This window comes from Ambystoma mexicanum, chromosome 12 (genome assembly GCF_040938575.1).
Source record: "Ambystoma mexicanum isolate Mex_15411 chromosome 12, UKY_AmexF1_1, whole genome shotgun sequence".
NCBI lineage: Eukaryota > Metazoa > Chordata > Amphibia > Caudata > Ambystomatidae > Ambystoma > Ambystoma mexicanum.
The window spans coordinates 560,101,432-560,126,272 of record NC_090936.1 but is presented as its reverse complement, the minus strand read 5'-3'; positions in this window follow the sequence as shown (position 1 = coordinate 560,126,272).

The window sequence follows — 24,841 nt, the reverse complement described above, 5'->3', positions numbered from 1 at the left end:
TCCCAATCCGGGTTTTAATTAGTTACAATGTTGGTAGACAGTTAGTGTAGAGATAAAAGATGATTAGAAAAAACTCAAAAGTAATGTTGTTTTCTCAATGATGATTTTATCTATCCAATCAAGGTTCATATGCAAAAAAATAATAATGCGTAGTCACTAATAATTTTTAGTGAGGAAGAGTTCTGCCACAAGTCACTCTTTCAACAGACTCAAATTGTGCCAATGCATTTCGGAATACAAATTCCTTCATCAGGGCAAGTCTAAACAACATAATCATAACATATATATTTTTTGAAAGTAACAATACCGTGAATATTATGAAACAAATTCAAGCCCAAGGATATGACAATTATGTGAAACATGCATGAAAATATGTCGAAATAAAATTAGCATCCAGTTAAATAGCATATGAAAATAAAATGAAATACAACACATACCCAGCAATAATGTTTGTAGAAGTAGAAGGAGGACCGGAAATTGAAAAAAGAATAAAAGCAATTAAACAGTGAAAAGTCATGCCTTCATAAAGTATGGCCATACAAAACGGAATATTGTCTGTTACCTGAATGAAGTAAATTAATGTGGCAACTCAACTAAGGGGCTGAGATCGTCAGAAAAACGAACCGCTCCCCGAATCCAATGTAAAGCAGTCTCTGTAAACCTAGACACATCTTGTTTAGAATCCCACGAGATTCACAACGTTGCAATTCACAACGTTCGTGGTAAAGTGTAAAGAATAAGCTTACCGTCACAGAGAGTATAGCAGAGCTGTTCCCTCTATGTCTGCCAGTAGCAGACTGACCGCGCTGCATCGGAGTCTTGCTTAGCAACCTAGCTAAATATGACACGTGATCGCGGCTCCTCGCTAGAGGGCGCGATGCAAGTGTCAAGGCTGCAATCAAGCCAGTAGGCTTGAATAAGAAGGATTAAACTATTTTTGGAGACTAATGGGCTCATAACTAGAGAAATAAACCTATTTAGAAAATAAAATAGAAGTAAGTGAAAATCATAGAAAGTGAAGATATACTCAACGCCAAAATTCCAGGTAATGTTACAAAGAAGATAGTAGCACATATAAGAGGGACAGAACAGAATTATGAAAAGAATTATGAAAAGGATGTAGCTATGTCAATATTTCACATCATGCATCAAATCGTAGATATATAGATAGATGCTGCCAGTGGTGTCGTCATCAAGACGGCACCTTGGGTCCTGGATAAAAATCCAGGATATGCAGCATGCGAATCACACCTATGGGGAGTGTTATAAATCCACATTGTCCGTAAAATTTCAAAATACCAACCATATTTGTAAGTTTGTGTTAACAATAGTTACATGTAAATCATGGTGCCACTAGTACATGGATGTAATTCTAAACAGGTCCACCCAAACAGAAAATAACATACAATCAGAGAAAACAATGAAAATTAATCTCCTCATTTAGTCCATTAGGTACCAAACTGTGTACATGGTTCTGATGTGTAAGTAATGCAATGCTACCGTCATGCATGTCTCCTCTGCCTGCAAGCGGGACTCCATGTAGGCATGCTCCCTTGCCCCTCCTCCGCCACTCTGCACCCCAGTTCCACCTTTGCACTGGTCTGCTTCAATCTTGCCAATGTGTACTTTCTTGTTCATGTGTCCTGTGTAGATGCTAACTTCCAGCGTAGAATCTGCCAGACATATGCCTGTGGTACAGCCTTAGTACTCGATGCAGGGTATCTCACTTGTACTGTGCATGGGTCAGATGTCCCGCAGGGACATGAGTGCCCATTCATGCTCCATGTGCATTGCACGCATGCCCCTATGTGTCCTTGACTGGATGATCACTGTAATATAAGTCCTTGGTTACATACATTGCCTGCCATCTCATCAGCCTTCCCATGTCAACTGTGGCTCAGTCCTGCGTTGCACACATGTTTAGGCCTCTGACAATCTGTGTGGCTCACAGGCCTCAGCCTGTTCAATGGCCAATGACTCTGTCCAACTCTTGTTGTGTCTTCTTCACACGTGGGCAGCCTCCGGAGTTTCCATCATGTGTCCTGCCCACTGTCCCAGCATCATTTGCAGTGTTGTAATTTGAATCACATTAAGCTGTTGATGCCAGTCAACACTGCCTGTCAATACACAGGTGTATGGTCAGCCGTTTGATACGATGCTAGGCATCCCTGCTTTGGTACTGGGGTGGAGGGGTGCTTGGCTTCTAGACATGGTACACATTGAATGCACAATGCACGTGATGTCTGAATTTGACATTGCACTGCCTTCACATTTCCTGGCACACACCATGTAGTGCTTGTACATGTAGGTAGTGAGTGGCGTACACTGCACTGCATAGACCCACTTCCATGGAAACTGCCACCTTTCAACAGGTCTGATCACAGAAGCTATTCAAAGTATACCCAGCATGCATGCCAGGTCATATGTTGTGTGTCACATGTCTGCCGGATGCCTTTGCTGTCGGTGTGTGTGTGTGTGTCGTGTGCTTCTGACATGTGTATTGACCTTTTTCTCTCTATTTTTCAGGTGATGACGCAATGGAGGCAGAGGATGGTGTTGTCATGCCAGACACAGGGTTGGTAACGCCACATCAACCCGGCACTATTGGGGGTGGTGGGGTGGTAGGCCACGAAAACCCCCAAGTGCTGCAGTCCATCTTGTCTCTGGCTGCCTATGAGTCCAGCCTTGATGACGACTCTGACGTCCATGTTGAGTTGGATGAGCATCAAGTCCATGTGTCAGGGGTGAGTGATTCTGATGTGGACACTCCTCTGTCTGCGACACCTGCACTGAGGGATCAGACAGTCTTGGTTCCTCCGCCCGTGGTGGATCGGGACGCAGGGTCACCCTCCACACCAGTCACTGATGTGCCTGGGACATCACGTCGACGGGGGCATGTAGTCATGCAGACGCAGGCGGTGTCAACACAGCGAGGACCCCCGGTCCTTGGGTCCCGCAGGGGTCAAGCCCGGCAACGCGGTCGCTGCGCGCAACCGCTGTATACTGAGTGGGAGCAAGACATGACTGCCAATTCCGAACGGCAGGGGGCAGCAATGGAGAACATCGCTGAGAGCATGGAGCGTGTGGCCCGATCTGTGCTCCCCACTGCTAGGCAGGTTCTTCTCCAGCAGCAGGCGGCACGGTCCACGGCCTGCTCACTCAGGCTGGGCATGGCGGCCTCAGACAGGGCACGCCAGGCTGAAATGTCGTCTCTGCGTCAAGCAATTGCTGCTCACGCAGAGGCGCACATGGATGCCCTGAGGGAGGAGTATGCTTCCCTCAGATCCACTCTGGGTGTCCTTAAGATGTCCCAGAGGCAGCAGGCAGAGGAGAGGTTTGCACAGCTTGAGCGTACCATCTCGGCTGAGCTACAAGCTTGCCGGGAGGTGCAGCGGTTGTCAAGCCAGGCCTTGCAGGAGGAACTCCGTGTTACACGTGCTACCTTGCAAGAGGAAGCACGTGTATCACGGGAGGTTCTGCATGCAGACCTACGTCACATCGCCACACAGAACCAGGCTCACCCGTCCGGCAGACTTGCTGCCGACGAGGGGCAAGCTGTGGCTAGGCGTGGCCAGGCTACTGTGCCACGTCCTCCTTTCCAGGATGAGCCAGACTCGGACGACCATCTATCTCCCACATAGGTCGTTCTGTGCAGGCGTTGAGCCCATGGAGGATTTTTTTTTGGCTCAGCATCATCGCATGTGGATGTTGAGCAGCACCCTGTACCTCCCCCCTCCTGGGTGCCTCCCCTCCCCCCCCGGGTCGTATGTGGCCATTTTTGATTTATCTTTTAGTTTAGTTAGTTAAGTTTCTGTTTGATAGTTAGTTTAAATAAGGTAATGTAGGTTTTCCATAGTTAGTGTAATTAGTTAATAGTTGATTTAGTTTAAAATTGCTAGTCTATTGTGCTTTCATGTGACGGTGCGGTGCTTTGTGGCTTTTGAAGGCATCCACTGTCTGTTCCAGCTGGGCCCTTCATGGTTGTCTTGTGTATGTGTTTGCTGCTTGGGTTCCTTGACTCACATATGCCACTCCTGCCTCCCTTATCCATGGGCTCGCAAGGATGGTTCGGTGTTACAGCATTTTACACAAGGGCTTTGGGACTGTCATATCTGTGGCATGTCTGGTGCTGTGTGACTTGTGTTGACACCCCTAGTGGGGATGATTTAGGTGTCATTGTCCACTGTTCAGCTTTTGCTAGATGGGGTGTGTCATGATTAATGTGGACATTGATTGCTATGCATTGTGTAGTATGTTTCATATCTTTCCTGTACATGTGCTTGTTGCAATTCATGCTGTAGATAGTGTTCCACACTTTGGAGGTGAAAGAACGGACTGATGGTGTGATTTGTGATGTGACTCTCTGACATGGTCAAGTAATGAGATGCCTGATGAGACGCACACAGATGACTTTGAAACATTAATCATGTGCTTCATGCCCTTTCTGCAGGGGGATGAGCCTCCAGAGCACCTTTGCCAGCAGACATGGCCCATTGGATGACGGAATTCTGGACCCGTTTGTTGGTGCCCACATGCACATGTGTGCAGAAGCAGAGGCACAGTGATTGCAGACCCACATCCTAGAACTGCTGACATGTTCCAAGGAACTCCAGGCAAGGTGAGCATCACAGGGGGGCCACGACACAGCAAAGCTTGCACCAGGCGAGTTGCACATGCAGGCTTAGTCACAGCACTGAGGGTGAGCTTAGACGAATATTGGTGTTGAAGCACACAATGCAGCTCAGATGTGTTTGTGGACTGATGGCTGCTGATAGTAGGGTTGTCTGGGACACATGCAGGGGCAGTGGCACATACCCTCCGGTACACCAAGGTCCATTGAGCCACTTGTATCAACCATGTAGCCTTCCGAGACATGGAAAGGGGCAGCTCACAGGGACATACAGTAAGGGACATACTCGGGTGCAGTGCATGTCTTTTCCACGTACTTCATGATAAATGCACTGCCAACTTTGTTTCGGTCATGGTGGTACGCAACTTGCTCTGTAGTCATGGCTTGCTATATGGGTCTGTCTGCTTACCCAGGGAACATTGCATGTTGTGTGAATTGTGACACATTGGTGTTCCATTTGCCACGCACCCAGCAGCGGCTGCCTTACTGTATTGACTGTGTATGACCCGTCACAGGGGTGATGTTATATATGGGTACGAAGCATCAACCACAGATTGTCTGTTTGTAGAGTAGTCTGTTGCTATGGGGCATGTTTGGTGTTGTGTTTTTGTGCAATTGGCACATACAGGTTGTTGACTGTGTCTCTCTTTGCAGCATTGCAGTGCTCCTGTAACCGGACCTGAGAGTGCGCAGGCAGGAGGCCAGCACTCAAAACCAGAGCTAAGTGTCTTGTTGTTTTTCTTACGAACTGCTCTGCATAGGCTTGCTGGGGAGTGTACTGATGCATGGATGTATGTGTGGTTCAATTTGGTATGTTTTTTTCTCCCTAATCACCCGTGATCCTATGCAATTTTGAAACCTGTACCCTCTACCCGGTGTTCCTGCTTCCCGTGCCTATCCAAGCAACGTTCCCTGACCCTCTTTCCCCACTGGGGTTGCGGATGCCTGTGTAAGCCCCGAACTTGCATGCGCCAAAACCCTAGAGGGGGTGGTTGGTTCGTAGCACTCCTGAGCCTGGACTACAGAAGGCCATGACAATGATGTCCAAGTTTGTTTGGATTGTGTATGTGTTCATGCAGGTTGTACATTTTCGTGCATTCCCTAGTTTCATGTGTCATTCCTCCTCCCCTCTCCTGCCGCTCATTCCAGTCATCCAGTGTGTCAACACCTGTCCCGACTGCATATCCCTGAACCTCATTCCCCACCAGGGTCTCAGGGGCCTGTGTGAGTTTGACCTTGCAGGCACCCGGGACATGGTGGGGTGGTTGTTTCGTGACACTCCCGCGCCTGTACAGGGGACCTGTGACAGTACACATCCATTCATGGTGCATCATCCTATGTCATGTACCACACATATCTCACATCCTGTTATGACATTGTTTTGCTGTGCTACCTTGGTTGTTGCATCATTATGGTAGTAGTTGGCCTTTGTGAGGTACTGCTACGTCAAGTCATCTACTGGAGGGTGTTCGGGTTCGTTTTTATGCCTTGGATTTTGTGATTTTGGAAATGAGTGTGGATTCTGAGGGTTCAGGCATCTTTTTACACACAAGGTGGGAGATGGTGACGAAGGGTAAAGGTGATCCTGTGGCCAGGTGGAATTGAGGTTTGGAGGCTCCATGACCCAGGTGCAGTTGTTCAGTGGGTCATGGTCATTTGTGAGGGAGGGGGGTTGTTGTTGATAGTTGCCATGCCCTGCAGTGTGATGGGAACTCTGACATAGTAAGGTGGTATCCTATGTACATGTTGTGTTCTGCTGATCAATGCCTGTTCATGTGTTGTGTTTTCCTTCAGGTGCGAGGGGATAGTTGTGGTTTGACATGCTGGGGTGTACACATGGTGGATGTTCACTTGTGATGTGTAGGGAACACTGATGGTCACTTGAGTGCACATGCATATGTGGAGTGCATGTCCTTGCAGAACCACACACTTGCACTCTGATGCACTACATGTACTCCCACCCTTGCATATCCACGTGTACACTGTTTGCCTTCTGGTGCCCACTGTGTCCCGGCAGCACATGTTCTGTGACCGATCATGGATCCAGTACATGCCTAATTTGATGTTTGACGTGGTCTGTCACTTAGATGTGATGCTCAGGGTGTGCATCACACACAATGGCTGTTCACTGTGCTGTGCGCTGAGCAGTGTGATGCAGGAGTAGGACACTGCACACATGAGCTGCAGTGTGATTTTGCAATGCATAATGTGCATGTAGACAGGCATTCATTGTGATGTTACGTCTACGACTGTTGTAATGCATTTGGAAATGACTTATTTTGGGTGGGAGGTTGTTGGTCTGTCATTTCATCTGATTCCGGGTCAGGCAGCAGTGTCCCGATGCCACTGTGCATTTAGGACATGGCAATGTGTACCTTATCGTTACTGCATTGGTGTATGGGTATTGCGTGCCATGTCCTGTTGATGTTTGGGAGGGTTTGAGTGACATGACAGTGATGGCCATGGCCTGGTTTGCAGGTGTTTGTGATGCACACCTTGCATGTCCGTGGTCATCCGCTTCTCAGAGCAACTAGCTGGGCGTAGATTTCTCTCCGCAGCAGGGCCCTCCCCCTGGAACAGACTTCCGGCCTGACTTGAACTTGAGGGGAATCATCTCCAGTTCTGGAAGCACCTCAAGACCTTCCTCTTTGCTTCTGCTTACTGTCTGCCTCTCCCTTGCAGAATTCTCCACTGGAACTGCACAGGAGCTGCAACTGGGCCACTCTCACCGACCTCGGTCCCTGGCCCAGCCACTCTCCACTTGCACTGCCTCCCTGGCAACCCCTGCACTGCAGTACTGTCTCTCTATCCCTACAGCCCTCCCTTCCCAGCACTTGTCTGCACTTACCTTTGTAGTTGCCACCAGGCGACCTATGTATTATTTTTTTGGGCTACTTCCCCTGTACTGGACTTCCCCCCACCCTTCCCCTTGCACTTTTCCCATTCCCCCTAGCCCTGCACTTGCACATCCCAATGACACCTGGCCTAGTAGTACCGTTCTCTGTGTTCCCTTGTTCCCCCTCCCTGCCTCATTGCGCCTTGGAATACTTGTGTATGGCCCATATCATGTCATATGTCATATGTGTGCCTTTTGGTCCACCAGGATAGCTTGTGTTTAAGTAGCTAGGGATGCAGACGATGTGGCACTTCCATGGCAACTTTCTCAGGGTGGTAGGGTTGTGACAGTTAACTGTCTCTTTGTCATCATCGATTGTCACCTGGTATGTGCCAGGCCTGTGTGCATTCCGCAGGGGTGGGAGTTTAGGTGAAAAATGTGGCCACAAGCTGGGTCCGGGCTTCCTCGCCACGTGCCCTGTCCCCTCCCATGGGCAGCGCCTGTGCCTGTGGTTGGGGATGTGGGGGCACCACCATGTCCACCGGGACGCCCTGCCATGTTGCAACATTGTGCAGGACACATGCTGCCACAATGATCCTGCACACTACTGGTGGTGCATAGATTAGTTGCCCACCAGCGCGGTCAAGGGAGCGGAAACGTGACTTGAGCACTCGAATGTGCGCTCAACTATGCCCCTGGTTGCAATATGGGCGGCGTTGTATCTTACCTGGGGTGGTGTGCTGGGGTTCCGGATTGGCGTCATCATGTGGTTGCTCAGAGGGTAGGCACTGTCCCCTGGGGAGGTGATAATAGTTGAGATTACTAGGGTTTGGATATTTGTCTGTGTGTGACTTGCATGCATGTGCAAGGGCATTTGTACTGACCTAGGAGCCATGTGTCGCCATGCTGCCCAGCTTCCAGGGCCCGGCTCAGGGCAGACATTCTGTATATGAAACTGTCATGGGTGGAGCCAGGGTAGTTTGCATAGACAGAGGTGATGATTCCCTTTGCATCGCATACCACCTGTACATTGATGGAATGCCAGTGCTTGCGGTTTCGGTAGATGTGCTCAGTGGCCCTAGGTGGACGTAGGGCCACATGGGTGCAATCTATGGCACCGAGCACTTTGGGGAAGTGTGCCACCCTGAAAAAATCCAGGACAACGGCCTGCCTTTCTGGCAGGTGTTCTGGGCATGTATATGTGCCTGCGGACTGAGGGGCGCGCTGTCATGATTGCCAGTACCTGGTGTAGGCAGCGTGACTGCGTGGCCTGTGAGACCCCCCCCCACTATGGCAGTGGTCCGCTGAAATGACCCAGTGGCCAAAAAATGCAGGACATTGAGCAGCTTCTCCAAGGGGCTCAATGCTTGGGAGCAAAGGGTGGGGGATGTGAGGTCATCTTCCCACTCCCTGACCAGGTCTAGGATGATATGGGGTGGAAACCTATACCTGCCATAGACCTGGTCGTCAGGCATCCCACAAAGGCTTGTCCGTGGTGCGAAAATGCGTGCCCTGGCTATTCTCCTCCTCCTGCGGTGTCCCACGATCAGTGCAGCGACAAATGGGGCATTCATCGTAGCTGTATATACGCGTTTGTTGTTTGCGCGCACTTTTATGCTGTGCGGGGGGACGCTTCCGCCTGCCTTCGTGTGGCAGACACATTGACGCCTGTGCACGTCTTTTGCCGTGCGCGGGTTTCCCGTATTCGGATACGGTCCGAGTGTCATCGCGTGTGATCGGAGGGGAGTGAGCGTACACGCAACTGGCCTGGGTACGTGTGTTTCGGGGTGCGCGGGAAGTTCCACACGTGATTAGTCTGGGTACGTGTGTTCGGGTGCACGGGAAGTTCCACATGCGATTAGCCTGGGTACGTGTGTTCCGGGGTGCCGGGAACTTTCACACGCGATTGGTGGAAATCCACGTGTGTTCTGTCATCACGGGCAATGAGGGAAACACCTGTGCACGTCACGTCACAGACGCGCTCACGCGCTAAGGGCCTTTGGTCCAATGAAATCGCATATGCGTGCTGCCGTGCATACGCGGTAAGGGCCTTTCCTGTATTACACGCGGACGTGCAGTTTTCCACACGCGCTTACGCGCATGGGCCCTTTCCTCGTATTACACGCGGACGTGCAGTTTTTCACGCGCGCTGAAATGCCCATGCACGTCTGTACGCGTCACATCACAGGGGCGCTTGCGCTTGAGGGGCCTTCTGTCCAATGAAAATGCGTATGCGTGCAGACGCGCTTACGCGCTAAGGGCCGTTCCTCGAATTACATGCTGACGTGCAGATTTTCACGTGCCCAAATCACTCCGTATCAAGCTGGCCACGCGTAAGCACACGGAAGACCACGCTCCTGCCCAGAAGGCCGAACTACTGTCCCCCAGAGCCCCGAGCACGCTCCCACCTGCCATCTGCTGCTGCCTGACTGCCTGCTGCCCACATGCCCTGCCATTTGCTGCCTGCACATCAGCCAGGGGTGCTGTTGCTGTGACCACCCCTGCTGGAACCGAAGACTCCCGACTGGGATTCTATCGCTCCACAGCCCAGCCCCAGGACCCAGTTGCCCACCCACTGTTGCCTCTGGGGTTGTCATGTCGGGGCAAACACCATCTGTGACCACTGACAACCCCCTGCCAGAGAGGCAGAGGGGCACCAGCTTCAGTGCCACCGAAGTTGGTGTCCTGGTGGAGCAAGTCCTGGGGCAGTATGATGCCCTCTTCGGAAGTTCCCGCGCCGACAAGGAAGGACGGACTCGGATCTGGACTGACATCGTGACTGCCATCAACGCAGAGGGGGTGGCAGTCCGCGACTTACAACATGTCAGGAAGCGCTGGGAGGACTTCAGGTCCAGGACCCTGAACAAGGCCCGGCGCCTCTTGAAGGCAGCGGATGCCAAGGGGCGCCGGGGCCACTTGTCGGAAGAACAGATGAGGATCCTGGAACGCATATCCCCAGTGCTCCATGTCCAGGTCCTTGAGAAGCAGACCCGTCTGGAGTCGAGCGGTGAGTGTACATGCATCCTGATTGTGAGCAGTGCGTGTGGTGATTATTCAGTAGTGTGCAGGTTTGCACATCTGTTTGTATGGGGTCGAGTATGGGTGGGGGTGTACAGGGCCGTGGGGCTGACACATGCGAGGGCTTTAATGTGTGAGACATGGATGGTGCTTGTGTGTGTAGGCTTGCATGCCAAATGCAGTTGTGTGGGCACAGATGTTTGGATGAATGTGTATGTAAGTAGACATGTCCGTGATGTCACGCATGTATGTTGTTTTCGGCTGCATGTATCAGCACTGTGTACATGTGCATGTGTGTGTATTTGACAAGGGTGCAACAGTGATGTGACAGCGGTATGTGGAAGCCTGATTGGCAGATGTGACATGGATGCCCGTCTGAACAGTGCGACACTTGGCAGAGGTGTACACATGCATGCAAGTGTGGTGGTGTGTGTACATGTGTGGTGCACTTCCTGTGTTGCATGTGATGTCTGGCTCACCTTTGGCTGCTCATGCTGTTGTATGTGTATGGATGGTGGTGGCAGTTGCGATATGGCTGTGGTATGGCTCATGTGTGCGAGTTGTAATGACATGTGTGTTGGGGATTGTGATGACATGTCTGAGGTTTGCCAATGCCACTCATGTACAACTGTCATGTGTGTATGTGTCCATTGTACAGTGCCCTGATGCCTGTGTTTTGTTTCTCCCTGTCTGCAGCGTCAACTGATGAAGAGGGCGGAGAAGGTGCTGTGGAGCACAGTGGCGGGGATCCGACCGCCAGCCGGAGACGCAAGGCCCGGCTCCCTCCCAGGTTGTCATCTCGTCGGGGAGTGAGGAGTCTGGTGCCGCGTCCCAGGCCGCAGCTGCCGGGGGGAAGTCCAAGAGGCGGAGGTTGGAGTTGGACTCCTCGGCAGCAGAAGGGGCAGCTAGGACCCCACAGGGCCCACAGGGGAAGATGGCACGGAGTCATCCAGGTTGGTGGGGGGTTTGGTGGAGGAGGAGGCCGTGCAAGCACCAGAGACGGGGTCTGGAGGTGGGGATTCCACTGGTGCTAGTGGTGCAGTGCAGGACCAGGACAGGAGGCAGCACAGGCGCTGCGGAGGTGCCTGTGTGCAATCCTGTCCCCGATCCTGTCCCTGAATCATCTTGCACCAGCAGGGATGCCTATGTCCAGACCCGTTTTCAGGCAGGGGGATGAGCTCACGTCAACTGGCCTTCCTCTGCCTGCGGACGTGGCTATCCAGGTCCGGGTTGAGCCTGTCCTGGCTGGTGTGGCGTTGCGTCAACGGGCCATGCGAGGTGACCTGCAGTCTTTTCATGGAGAGACTGCACGTCATCTCGAATGGCTCGTTGATCACGTCAGCCTGCTGGGACAGGTCACCCAGGCCGGATTCCTCCGTCTGATGGGGCTTGCTCCGACCCCCTCCTCAACTGGACCCCCTACGTGCCAGTCGTCCTCTGTGCCATCTTCCCACCCATCAGTCACCTGGGTGCCCTGTGGAGCTGCCTCTGATGGTGCGGCCAGGATGGTGGAGGAGGCATCCCTGCCACAGTCGGGAGTCGGACGTCCAGCAGGGGTGGCCACATCTACGACTGCACCCCAGCCGGCGGAGGATGTGCAGGCAGCAGGAGGCAGTGCACGGGCAGAGGCACAGCAGCAGCAGCAACGTGGTGGGAGCAATGAAGGCTCGGGGCCTTCGACATCGGAGGGGCAGGCATCGGCCGGAGGGCAGGAGGACCCAGGACAGAGAGTGTCTTCCGTGTGGCAGCAGTTGGGCCACGCCATAGATGCGGGAGAGGCAGCGGGCGGAAGAGGCACGGCTCACAATGGTCATTGGATTTTGTTTTGTGGACATTGACTTTGACATTACTTTGGATTTTTATTTTTGGTTTTGCTTTTTTTGACGGACATGCTTCTTTTCATTTTTGTACATTCACGTTTCTGTTTCTTCATTTTTAATTCTATTGATGTTTCCTTTAATACATATTATTTTTGGTGAACTTCAATGTGTGGTATCTCATTGGTTTCATGCATTTCATGATATGTGTTTTGAGATTCACTGACACCCATTGGGTGTATGTGAGGGAAATGTGTTTGTTTCGGGAACTTGCAATTGGTGTTCTGTGATGTAATTGCAAATTATGAGTGGGTGGATGCAATACTCGGGTGGGTGTTTTGCATTTGGAGGCTGACCATAGGGACCAGGGATCTAGATTGTGATGACATGTTGGCTGGGGAATATGAGTTGCACATGGGTGGGGGCCTGCTGGCAGGTGACCCACAGTGCTGGGGGTGGGGGTGGTGGGAGACATAGGTGGGGGCCTGGTGGTGGGTGCCCCTGCACTGCTGGGGGGTGGGGGTGGTGGGAGACATGGGTGGGGGCCTGGTGGAGGCTGCCCCTGGTGACTGGGGGGGTGGGGGTGGTGGGAGACATGGGTGGGGGCCTGGTGGAGGCTGCCCCTGCACTGCTGGGGGGTGGGGGTGATGGGAGACATGAGTGGGGGCCTGGTGGAGGCTGCCCCTGCACTTCTGGGGGGTGGGGGTGGTGGGAGACATGGGTGGGGGGCCTGGTGGAGGCTGCCCCTGCACTCCTCGGGGGTGGGGGTGTAGGGAGACATGAGTGGGGGCCTGGTGGAGGCTGCCCCTGCACTGCTGGGGGGTGGGGGTGATAGGGGAAATGAGTGGGGGCCTGGTGGAGGGTGCCCTTGGTGGCTGGGGGTGGGGGTGGTGTGAGACATGGGTGGGGGCCTGGTGGAGGCTGCCCCTGCACTGCTGGGGCGTGGGGGTGGTGTGAGACATGGGTGGGGGCCTGGTGGAGGCTGCCCCTGCACTGCTGGGGGGTGGGGGTGCAGGTAGACAATAGTGGGGGCCTGGTGGAGGCTGCCCCTGCACTGCTGGGGGTGGGGGTGATGGGAGACATGAGTTGGACATGAGTGGGGGCCTGGTGGAGGCTGCCCCTGCACTGCTGGGGGTGGGTGTGATGGGAGACATGAGTTGGACATGAGTGGGGGCCTGGTGGAGGCTGCCCCTGCACTGCTGGGGGGTGGAGGTGCAGGGAGACATGAGTGGGGGCCGGTGGAGGCTGCCCCTGGTGGCTGGGGGGTGGGGGTGATGGGAGACATGAGTGGGGGCCTGGTGGAGGCTGCCCCTGCACTGCTGGGGGGTGGGGTGATAGGGAAATGAGTGGGGGCCTGGTGGAGGATGCCCCTGGTGGCTGGGGGTTGGGGGTGGTGTGAGACATGGATGGGGTCCTGGTGGAGGCTACCCCTGCACTGCTGGGGGGTGGGGGTGGTGGGAGACATGGGGTGGGGGCCTGGTGGAGGCTGCCCCTGGTGGCTGGGGGTGGGGGTGGTGGGAGACATGGGTGGGGCCTGCTGGCAGGTGCCCCACAGTGCTGGGGGGTGGGGTGGTGGGGAACATGGTTGGACATGTGTGGGGGCCTGCTGGCAGGTGACCCACAGTGCTGGGGGGTGGGGGTGGTGGGAGACATGGGTGGGGGCCTGGTGGAGGCTGCCCCTGGTGGCTGGGGGTGGGGTGGTGGGAGATATGAGTGGGGGACTGGTGGAGGCTGCCCCTGCACTGCTGGGGGGTGGGGGTGCAGGGAGACATGAGTGGGGGCCTGGTGGAGGCTGCCCCTGGTGGCTGGGGGTGGGGTGATGGGAGACATGAGTGGGGGCCTGGTGGAGGCTGCCCCTGCACTGCTGGGTGTGGGGGTGGTGGTAGACATGGGTGGGGGCCTGGTGGAGGCTGCCCCTGCACTGCTGGGGGGTGGGGGTGATGGGAGACATGAGTGGGGACCTGGTGGAGGCTGCCCCTGGTGGCTGGGTATTGGGGTGGTGGGAGACATGAGTGGGGGCCTGGTGGAGGCTGCCCCTGCACTGCTGTGGGGTGGGGGTGCAGGGAGACATGAGTGGGGGCCTGGTGGAGGCTGCCCCTGCACTGCTGGGGGTGGGGGTGATGGGAGACATGAGTTGGACATGAGTGGGGGCCTGGTGGAGGCTGCCCCTGCACTGCTGGGGGGTGGGGGTGATGGGAGACATGAGTTGGACATGAGTGGGGGCCTGGTGGAGGCTGCCCCTGCACTGCTGGGGGGTGGGGGTACAGGGGAGACATGAGTGGGGGCCTGGTGGAGGCTGCCCCTGGTGGCTGGGAGGTGGGGGTGATGGGAGACATGAGTGGGGCCTGGTGGAGGCTGCCCCTGCACTGCTGGGGGGTGGGGGTGGTGGGAGACATGGGTGGGGGCCTGGTGGAGGCTGCCCTGGTGGCTGGGGGGTGGGGTGATGGGAGACATGAGTGGGGGCCTGGTGGAGGCTGCCCCTGGTGGCTGGGGGGTGGGGGTGGTGGAGACATGGGTGGGGGCCTGGTGGAGGCTGCCACTGCACTCCTCGGGGGTGGGGGTGCAGGGAGACATGAGTGGGGGCCTGGTGGAGGCTGCCCCTGCACTGCTGGGGGGTGGGGGGTGGGGAGACATGGGTGGGGGCCTGGTGGAGGCTGCCCCTGGTGACTGGGGGGTGGGGGTGGTGGGAGACATGGGTGGGGGCCTGGTGGAGGGTGCCCCTGGTGGCTGGGGATGCAGGGGGACATGCGTTGGTGGGCAGTAGTGCAAGTTGACATGTGGGTTGGCTGGTGGGCATGGCCATGGTGGATGGGGTGCCTGCATGACATGTGCTGGGTAGGCCCCTGTGGTGTGAGCCACCTGCAGGGGCCGTGGAGGGCGTAGAGGGAACACCTGGGAGGACCCACACATGCAATTCACATGTGCCTGCTCCCCGCTCACCCCTGTAATACACGTACCCCTGATGATATCGCGTGTGGAACTTCCCGCGCACCCCTGTAATACACGTACCCTGATGGAATTGCGTGTGGAACTTCCCGCGCACCCCTGGAATACACGTACCCTGCTGATGTTGCGTGGGATACTTCCCCCGCACCCTGAAATACACGTACCCTGATGAGATCGCGTGTGTGACTTCCCGCGCACCCCAGAAATACACGTTCCCCGCTCAATCGCGTGTGTAACTTCCCGCGCACCCCCGAAATACATGTACCCCGCTCAATCGCGTGTGTAACTACCCGCGCACCCCCGATATAGACGTACCCCGCTCAATCGCGTGTGTAACTTCCCGTGCACCCCCGAAATACACGTACCCCGCTCAATCGCGTGTGTCACTTCCGCGCGCCCCCGAAATACACGTACCCCGCTCGATTGCGTGTGTTGCTTCCCGCGCACCCCCGAAATACACGTACTCCGCTCAATAGCGTGTGTAACTTCCCGCGCACCCCCGAAATACACGTACCCCGCTCAATCGCATGTGTAACTACCCGCGCACCCCCGATATACACGTACCCCGCTCAATCGCGTGTGTAACTTCCCGCGCACCCCCGAAATACACGTACCCCGCTCAATCGCGTGTGTCACTTCCCGCGCGCCCCCGAAATACACATACCCCGCTCGATCGCGTGTGTTGCTTCCCACGCACCCCCGCAATACACGTGCCCCGCTCCCACAGGCCCAATTGCTGTATGTTGCCACTTTTGTGATGCGCTGGGACTCTACCGCCTGCCTTCGTGTGGCGGACGTGTTTCAGCTTGTGCGTGTCTTTGGCTGTGCGTGGCTTTGCCCTATTCGATTCCATGAATACGTGTGGTTCGAGTGCGTGTGGGCGTTCCGTCTGCTTTCCTGCAGTACATCCCCAGTTACGCCCTTATTTTCGCGCGTTGTTCCCCATTCCGCGCGTTACGCCCCGTGTCCCGTCCACTTTCTGGTGTATGCGCTGAGGTTGTACGCTTTCACTGTGCGCGTCGCGCACGCCTTTCGGGATGTTGCAGTAACTTGTGCGCCATGCACGGGTTTGGCGGACATCCCGAGGTGAACACGCGCAGGGACTTCCATGAATCGCACGCGTGCACGTGCGCCTGTTTCTTTGCGCTTGCGCCTGCTTGCGCCTGCTTGCGCCTGCTTGCGCCTGCTTGCGCAACAATTTTCGGCGCACGTTTGTTCCATGAATCGGCCCCTTATTCAGAAAGGAAGAACTAAGATTTCAATTGTATGATATATTGTGTTTACAAAAAGCCTGGCTAAGCACAACACTAATTTTAGACATGTATAGCATTTATTTAAATGCAGGCACAAAAGGTTTAAAGGGAAAACCTTCCTCTGGCTTATTAATTGCAACTAAAGACGGCCTGGGGCTGGTAGTTGTAACAGCTTGCAACTCTAATCTATTTGTGGAAATGATTAAAGTCAAATGGAATCAGGTAGGAACCTCGGGCTGTACTGAGGGAGCAATTCTTAATCTGTATTTGAATCCGGCATCTATTGGCACTGAGGAATTTGTGGACTGTGTTACTGATTTAATTGATGATTGCTATATTGAAAGGTCAAACCCAGAGGTATTTATTTGTGGTGATCTGAATGCAACTTATTTGTACAAAAAGGAGAACATGTTGAAAGAAGGTGATTATGGATTATATGTTTGTGTCCTGAAAGTTCATTCCAGCGATTAAGAACTTTACGATTCTCAATACAGTGTCTAGTGACGACAATATTCTTAAAATGATGTGGAGTGGTAAAATGGCCACTAAGGAAGATCTGTATGACCAAACTCTGGAGGTTTCTCAGGGAGGGAATAGAATTTGCATGCAAGCTCAAGACATAAGCCTTCTGATTCAGAGGTATATGAGGCATTTTAATAACAGGGGCATCAGAAAAAGTAATTTAGCACTTAATTACCCACTTTTGTTGTATGATTTCTTGGAACAGAACAGGGGGTGGAGAAGTGCAGATTTGCAACAACATGGCCTCCCTTGCTCGAGGCTTGACTGATTTCTGCAATGACTCCTTTGCCACTGACTCCTTCCCGCCTCCCGTCAAGCACTCCCTTTTGGACTCTCTCCTCAAAATGTCTTCTGCAGACCCCTCCTGCCCAGCTAACTACTGCCTTATTTCCATTAAAGCCTTCCTGGGCAAACTCTTGGAGAAGCTGTTCACCTCCCAGCTGATCCACCACACTGAATCTGGTGGTTGTCTCCACGACCACCAGTCTGGCGTCAGAGCAGCCAGAGGCATGGAAACTGCACTCCTGAACGCCCATGAAGTCTTTCACTTAAATCTCAATTCCAACCCTCCCTCTGTTCTCATCCTTCTTGGCCTTTCATCTGCCTTTGATATGGTCAATCATGCCACCATTTTAAACTGTCTCCATGATACCCTTGGCATCACAGACCTGGCAAAGGACTGGTCGACCTCCTTCCTCTCTGACCGACCAACCCAGGTTCAACTGAGCCTTTTTTTCTCTTCCGTCACAATTTCTACCTGCGGCGTCCCTTATGGCTCTATCCTCTCACTGTGGCTCTTAAACATCAACCTTGACCCTCCAGCCCATTAGATCTCTGCCTTCTCTCCTCACCTCCAGTGTTAGGCAGATGACACACAGCTCTCCTTCAAGCTTCACTCCACTGCCCCCTCTTCTTCCTCTCTCATTCCCGACTGTCTGATTGCTATACATGCATGGTGTGTTGCTAACAATCTCTGCCTTAATGCCAGTAAAACTGAGATCCTTCTTGTTGGGACCCCAGCTCCCTCCTTCTGTCCAACTCTCTGGCCGCCCTCCATGGGTCAACCCTCACCCTACTGTGAGGCAAAAAACCTTGGTGTCATCTTCAACTCTTCTCTCTCCCTCTCTCTACACATCACTGACCTTGCCAAGAAGGACCACTTCCAGCTGCACCTCCTCAGAGACATTCTATCTTTTATCACCTTCCCCCAGAAACTCAATGTCTCCAGAGCTCTGGTGCTCTCTATGCTGGACTACTGCAATAGCCTCTTCCTCAGTCTACCTAAATCTTCCCTTCGCCGCCTTCAACTAATCCAGGATAGACCTGCAAGGCTTATCTTTGGTCTCAAGCCCAGGGACTGCATCTTTCCAGCCCTAAAATCCCTCCACTGGCTCCTAGTTGCTGCAAGGATCAAGTTCAAGACCCCCTGTATCATGCACAATAGGCCCAGGCCCCCGCTCCAACCAACTCTCTCTGCCTAAATACCTCCCTGCTAGAGCCCTTCGGTCTTCTAGCTCCAACTCTCTGCAGATTAGATGCTTTTCCAAACAGGAAGTGGGGGTAGGTCTCTCGCTTCTGCAGGTGCCTCCCTCTGGAATGGCCTCCCTGCCCCTTTCAGACTTGAGCCGGATCTCCTGAATTTCGGGAAACTTCACAAGACCCTCCTTTTCTCTTCCTCCTTCCCTCTCCCCTCCCATGCTAACGTCCCCCTCTGCCGCTTTTGACTGGCTGTCTGGTTCCTTCAGATTTATACAGGGCACCAGGCCCTCCATGACCTGTCGACCCATACACTTGGTCTCCGATGACCCACCCCTTACTAGCACTTGCCCTAACAGGCTCCATCCCCCTGCACTAGCCTTGTGGGCCTGCACCCCTTGAGCCTATTCAACCCGTTCCTCCCACTTAGCTTGTGGACTTGCTTTCCCCTGCACTCTTTTCAGTCCTGCGGCACTTGTCCATCTGGCCCCACTTAGCACCCACCTCACCCATGGGCCCTTCCCACCCCTTGCCCCCCCTGCTATTGCGCTCTCTCCATTCCGACCTGCACTTCCTCCTTAGAATTAGCACATTCCGCTCTGACCGGCACTCCCCTATCCCCCTGCACTTCATGATCCAAATGACACACAGCCTAGTACAGGGTTGTCCAACTCCAGGCCTCAAGGGTCAAATCCATGCCTGCTTTTCAGGATACCTGTCATTAATATTCATGAGATATATTTGCATTCAATGATTGTAAATGTAGGCAAATGTTTCCTCAGGTTTCCTCATGAATATTAATGAGAGATATCGTGAAAACCCATCAGGATTCCAGCCCTCAAGGACCGGAGTTGGAAACCCCTGGCTTAGAAGGACCGTTTTTGTTTTTTTCATCCCTGTTCCCCACTCCCTCTTGTCTTGTTGTGGCTTGAAACACCATTTGCTCTATAGGTACATTATAAATAACTTGTACATAAAACAAAGAAAATAAATAAAATAAACATGTTTATGATTTGGAGGGGTGCAATGCAAGACACAGTTATGAGCCGATATTCACAGAATTAAAGACTGTAAAATTTCTTGTGTAATCGAAACATTGAGGAAAAGGAAACAGAAGTATAAGAACTGGCTGCATCTGCATAACGCTATTTTATTGCAGCAAGATGCAGAAAAAATGTTAGAAATAATTGGTAATACGGAAGAATTATGGCAACTATTAAATAATCAAGCCACCCGCAAAGAAGTTTTATAAAGTAATGTGGTGATGGAGGAAACATGGATGCAACATTTTACAGGACTTTTCTGGGATCCAAGCAAACCCACAAAAGTGGCGAGTGTGCTAACTCTTAATCCATTGTCAATTTACTGTGAAAGAAATTACATCATTAGATTAATAAAGAGGGCTACTGATTCAAGAGCCCCCTGCCCAGGTGCTCTGTCCAATTCGATGCTTAGGGCAGACCCAGAACTGTGGGAAGACATTATGGTGTTGCTATTGAATAAGGTGATAAGCACAAGAGAGATCCCAATTCCTAGAGGTCATCGATTATAATCCTTATCTTTAAAAAGGGCAATAGAGCGGATCCAGACAATTACTGCCTTATTGCCTTTTGGAAGTTTTGGGCAAATTAGTTGCCTTACTTCATTTAGAACATCTGGAAAAGTGGGTCAGGGGTTTGAAACACTACATCTTCTAAATGGGATTCCTAAAAGGGGTGGGGACAGGATTAAACCTGTTTTTACTTAACATTTTGAAAAGCAGAGCCCTGAGAAATTGACTGACCTGCTTTCTTGCATTAATCGACCTGACAGAGGCATTTGATAGTGTGGACAGGGCACTTTTGCGGGAGAAAATGTTGGGTTGGGGTTGCCGGTAGATTTACTGCAATCCATTTAGGCCCTGCACTCCTCAAGTTTGCTAAAAGTGAGATAAAATCTAGATTTATACAGCCAAATAAAGGCTTGAAACAGGGCTTCTCCCGGCTCCTGCCCTTTTCAACCTATTCATTTCAAATCACGGAGATACATTGGATAGAGCTCGACCCCCCCCCCCCAAAGATCAATGGGAACAGGATGATCTGTGTCTTATACGCAGACAACCTTGTACTCATTGATCAAACTCCTTTTGGACTTCAACGTAAACTGGATCAGCTTCAGAATTATGTAAAATGTAATGGGCTGATCATAAATGTGGTGAAATCGAGAATAATGACACTAAAATCATAAAAATGTAAAAGGAGAGTGGACTACGAGTAGTATCCTAATCAGGAGGAAATGGGAATAGTTGATTCCATTGAAGACTTGGGATCTGGTATAAACTCTAATGTGAATGATAAAGCTAGGGACCTAGAATTAAGAGCTAAGGCCAAAAATCTAGCCACACGGGGGCAACTCTACACAGGAAATATGTCAGCTTTTGTATTGTTCCTGTATTAACCTTGTATAAACAGAAGGCATCTCCCATATTGACTTCTGGAGCTGAAGCCCCTTATGCCTTCCCTATGATATATGGCCCAAACTGGAGGGCATATTTTGGAGAAGAGTCTTGGGGCTTCCAAATGGGGTGCCTGTTCGGTCATTAGAAATGAACTGGGTGTCATGGTGGTAAGGATGTCCTTGACTTAATTTCCTAAATGTGTAATAAATAATATCCCAGTGGAATTCCTGGTCTGATTGGGCTGGTGAGTGGATCTTGGAACAGTGGAAACTGGTCTGTAAATGTATATTGAGGGAGTTAGATACATCTGAGGTGGTATTGGTGTCAGACCCGATGGCTATAAAGCAGAAGATGTGGCGAAGGGACTGGATTCAAACACAGGATGAAAGGGAAAGATATACATCATTTCACAACCTCAATATTGAAGTGAGGGTTTACAACACTGTCCATAAATACTTACTAAAATTTCCAAACAATTATTTCCGCATCCAGTTTATGCGACTGTTATTCAATTTGTTTCCCACGAAAGAAGTGCAGCCACCCATTTCAAAGTATGCGTGAAACACAATTCTTGTAGATGGTGTCAGAAAAATGAGAGCTTGCCATTTAGGCGCAATAATATCAAAGTTGGCTAGTTTAACTGCAGAGGAATGGTGGTTTTTACTTTTTTTTACAGGTGAAAACTTCAGCTTGGTTTTTAGTGTAATACGATTATAAGATGCAATAAAAAAAAGATTTACAGGGTAATTCATAGAATTTCGCACAAAAGTGGCGCACGCGGCTGGCGCACAATGTGCGCGTGCGAAAGCCTGCGCCAGACGCGTGCGCTAAAATTGATATCCGCGCACAACGTATTCATGGATTTTACCCTCCAAAACCAGCCGTGGCACAGAGTGGCGCAGCGACCCTGCAGCAGCGCCAGTTAGGCCCCCAAGAACGCCCTCGCGCAAGGAAAAGCCATCAAAATTCCCAATTCAGCGCAAAGGGCTGCGCTAACCCTGAACCAGTATAGAGGGCTGGCAAACAGCAAATGCAGAGCAGGGAACATGTATTACTGTGGTGCGCGGGAAGTTCCACATGCAATTTCAGCAGGGTACGTGTATTTCTGGGATGCGGGGAAGTTTAACACGCGATTACAGCAAGGTACGTGTATTACAGGGGTGCGCGGGAAGTTCCACACGCGATTTCAGCAGGGTATGTGTATTTCTGGGGTGTGGGGAAGTTTAACACGCGATTTCAGCAGGGTACGTGTATTACAGGGGTGCGCTGGAAGTTCCACACGCGATTTCAGCAGGGTACGTTTATTTCTGGGGTGCAGGGAAGTTTAACACGCAATTTCAGCAGGGTACGTGTATTACAGGGGTGCGCGGGAAGTTCCACATGCGATTTCAGCAGGGTACGTGAATTTCTGGGGTGCGGGGAAGTTTAACACGCAATTTCAGCAGGGTACGTCTATTACAGGGGTGCGCGGGAAGTTCCACACGTGATTTCAGCAGGGTACGTGTATTTCTGGGGTGCGGGGAAGTTTAACACGTGATTACAGCAGGGTACCTGTATTACAGGGGTGCGTGGGAAGATCCACACGCAATTTCAGCAGGGTACGTGTATTTCCGGGGTGCAGGGAAGTTTAACACGCAATTTCAGCAGGGTACGTGTATTACAGGGGTGTTCGGGAAGTTCCACATGCGATTTCAGCAGGTTACGTGTATTTCTGGGGTGCGGGGAAGTTTAACACGTGATTACAGCAGGGTACATGTATTACAGGGGTGTGCGGGAAGTTCCACAAGCGATTTCAGCAGGGTGCGTGTATTTCTGGGGTGCGGGGAAGTTTAACACGCGATTTCAGCAGGGTACGTGTATTACAGGGGTGTGCGGGAAGTACAACACACGATTTCAGCAGGGTACGTGTATTTCTGGGGTGCGGGGAAGTTTAACACGCGATTTCAGCAGGGTACGTGTATTACAGGGGTGCGCGGGAAGTTCCACACGCGATTTCGGCAGGGTACGTGTATTTCTGGGGTGCGGGGAAGTTTAACACTCAATTTCAGCAGGGTACGTGTATTACAGGGGTGCGCGGGAAGTACAACACACGATTTCAGCAGGGTATGTGTATTTCTGGGGCGCGGGGAAGTTTAACATGCGATCTCAGCAGGGTACTTGTATTACTGGGGTGCGCGGGAAGTTCCACACGCGATTTCAGCAGGGTACGTGTATTACTGGGGTGCGGGCAAGTTTCACACGCGATAGGCCCTGTGCGAGTGGGGTACGTGTATTTCGGGGTTGCAGGGGAGTCCTACACGTGAATTGGCAGTGTGGGTCCTCCCAGGTGTTCCCTCTACACCCTCCACGGCCCCTGCAGGCAGACAACACCACAGGGGACTACCCTGCACCCCTGGTCATGTCCCGCAGCCAGCCCATCCACCATGGGCATGCCCCCCCAGCCAAGCCACATGTCACCTTGCACTAGTGATCACCAACGCATTACCCCCTTGCACCCACACCCCCCATCAGTGCAGGGCACCTGCCAGCAGGCCCCTACACATGTCCCCCTGCACCCCCAAACAGTGCAGGGCACCTGCCAGCAGGCCCCCACTCATGTCCCACTCATGTCCCCGTGCACCCCCACCCCCCAGCACTGAGGGGCACCTGCCAACAGGCCCCCACACATGTCCCCTTGCACCCCGCCCCCCAGCAGTGCGGGGCACCTGCCAGCAGGCCCCCACTCATGTCCCACTCATGTCCCCTTGCACCCCCACCCCCCAGCATTGCAGGGCACCTGCCAGCAGGCCCCCACTCATGTCCCCTTTCATCCCCGCGCCCCAGCAGTGCAGGGCACCTGCCAGCAGGCCCCCACTCATGTCCTCTTGCACCCCCACCCCCCAGCAGTGCAGGGCACCTGCCAGCAGGCCCCCACTCATGTCCCCTTCACCCCCACCCCCCAGCAGTGCAGGGCATCTGCCAGCAGGCCCCCACTCATGTCCCCCTCACCCCCACCCCCCAGCAGTGCAGGGCATCTGCCAGCAGGCCCCCACTCATGTCCCCTTGAACACCCGCCCCCCAGCAGTGCAGGACACCTGCCAGCAGGCCCCCACTCATGTCCCCTTGTACCCCACCCCCCAGCAGTGCAGGGCACCTGCCAGCAGGCCCCCACTCATGTCCCACTCATGTCCCCTTGCACCCCCACCCCCCAGTAGTGCAGGGCACCTGCCAGCAGGCCCCCACTCATGTCCCCTTGCACACCCACCCCCAGCAGTGCAGGGCACCTGGCAGCAGGCCCCCACTCATGTCCCCTTGCACCCCCGCCCCCCAGCAGTGCAGGGCACCTGCCAGCAGGCCCCCACTCATGTCCCCTTGCACTGCCGCCCCCCCAGGAGTCATGGGCACCTGCCAGCAGGCCCCCACTCATGTCCCCTTGCACCCCCGCCCCCCAACAGTCAGGGGCCCCTGCCAGCAGGCCCCCACTCATGTCCCACTCATGTCCCCTTGCACCCCCACCCCCCGGCAGTGCAGGGCACCTGCCAGCAGGCCCCCACTCATGTTCCCCTGCCCCCAGGTCATGACGATCCTCAATCATGGCCCTTATGGGCAGCCTCCCCAGCCCAAAGACCCAACCAAGTATTGCATCCACCCACATAGAAAAGGCAATTACATGATACAACCCCAATGGCAAGTATGTAAATGAACACATGTCCGTCACACACACACAATGGCTACAAGTGAATGTGAAAACCCATATCATGACATGCATGAAACCAATGAGATAATACCACACATCGAAGTATGAAGAAAGAAATGTATTAAAAGCAACATGAATGGAATTAAAATCAAACAAACAACAATGGGAATAAAAAAAGAAAAGCTGCATGTCCGTAAAATAATGAAAAACAAGAAATCATAATCCAAAAG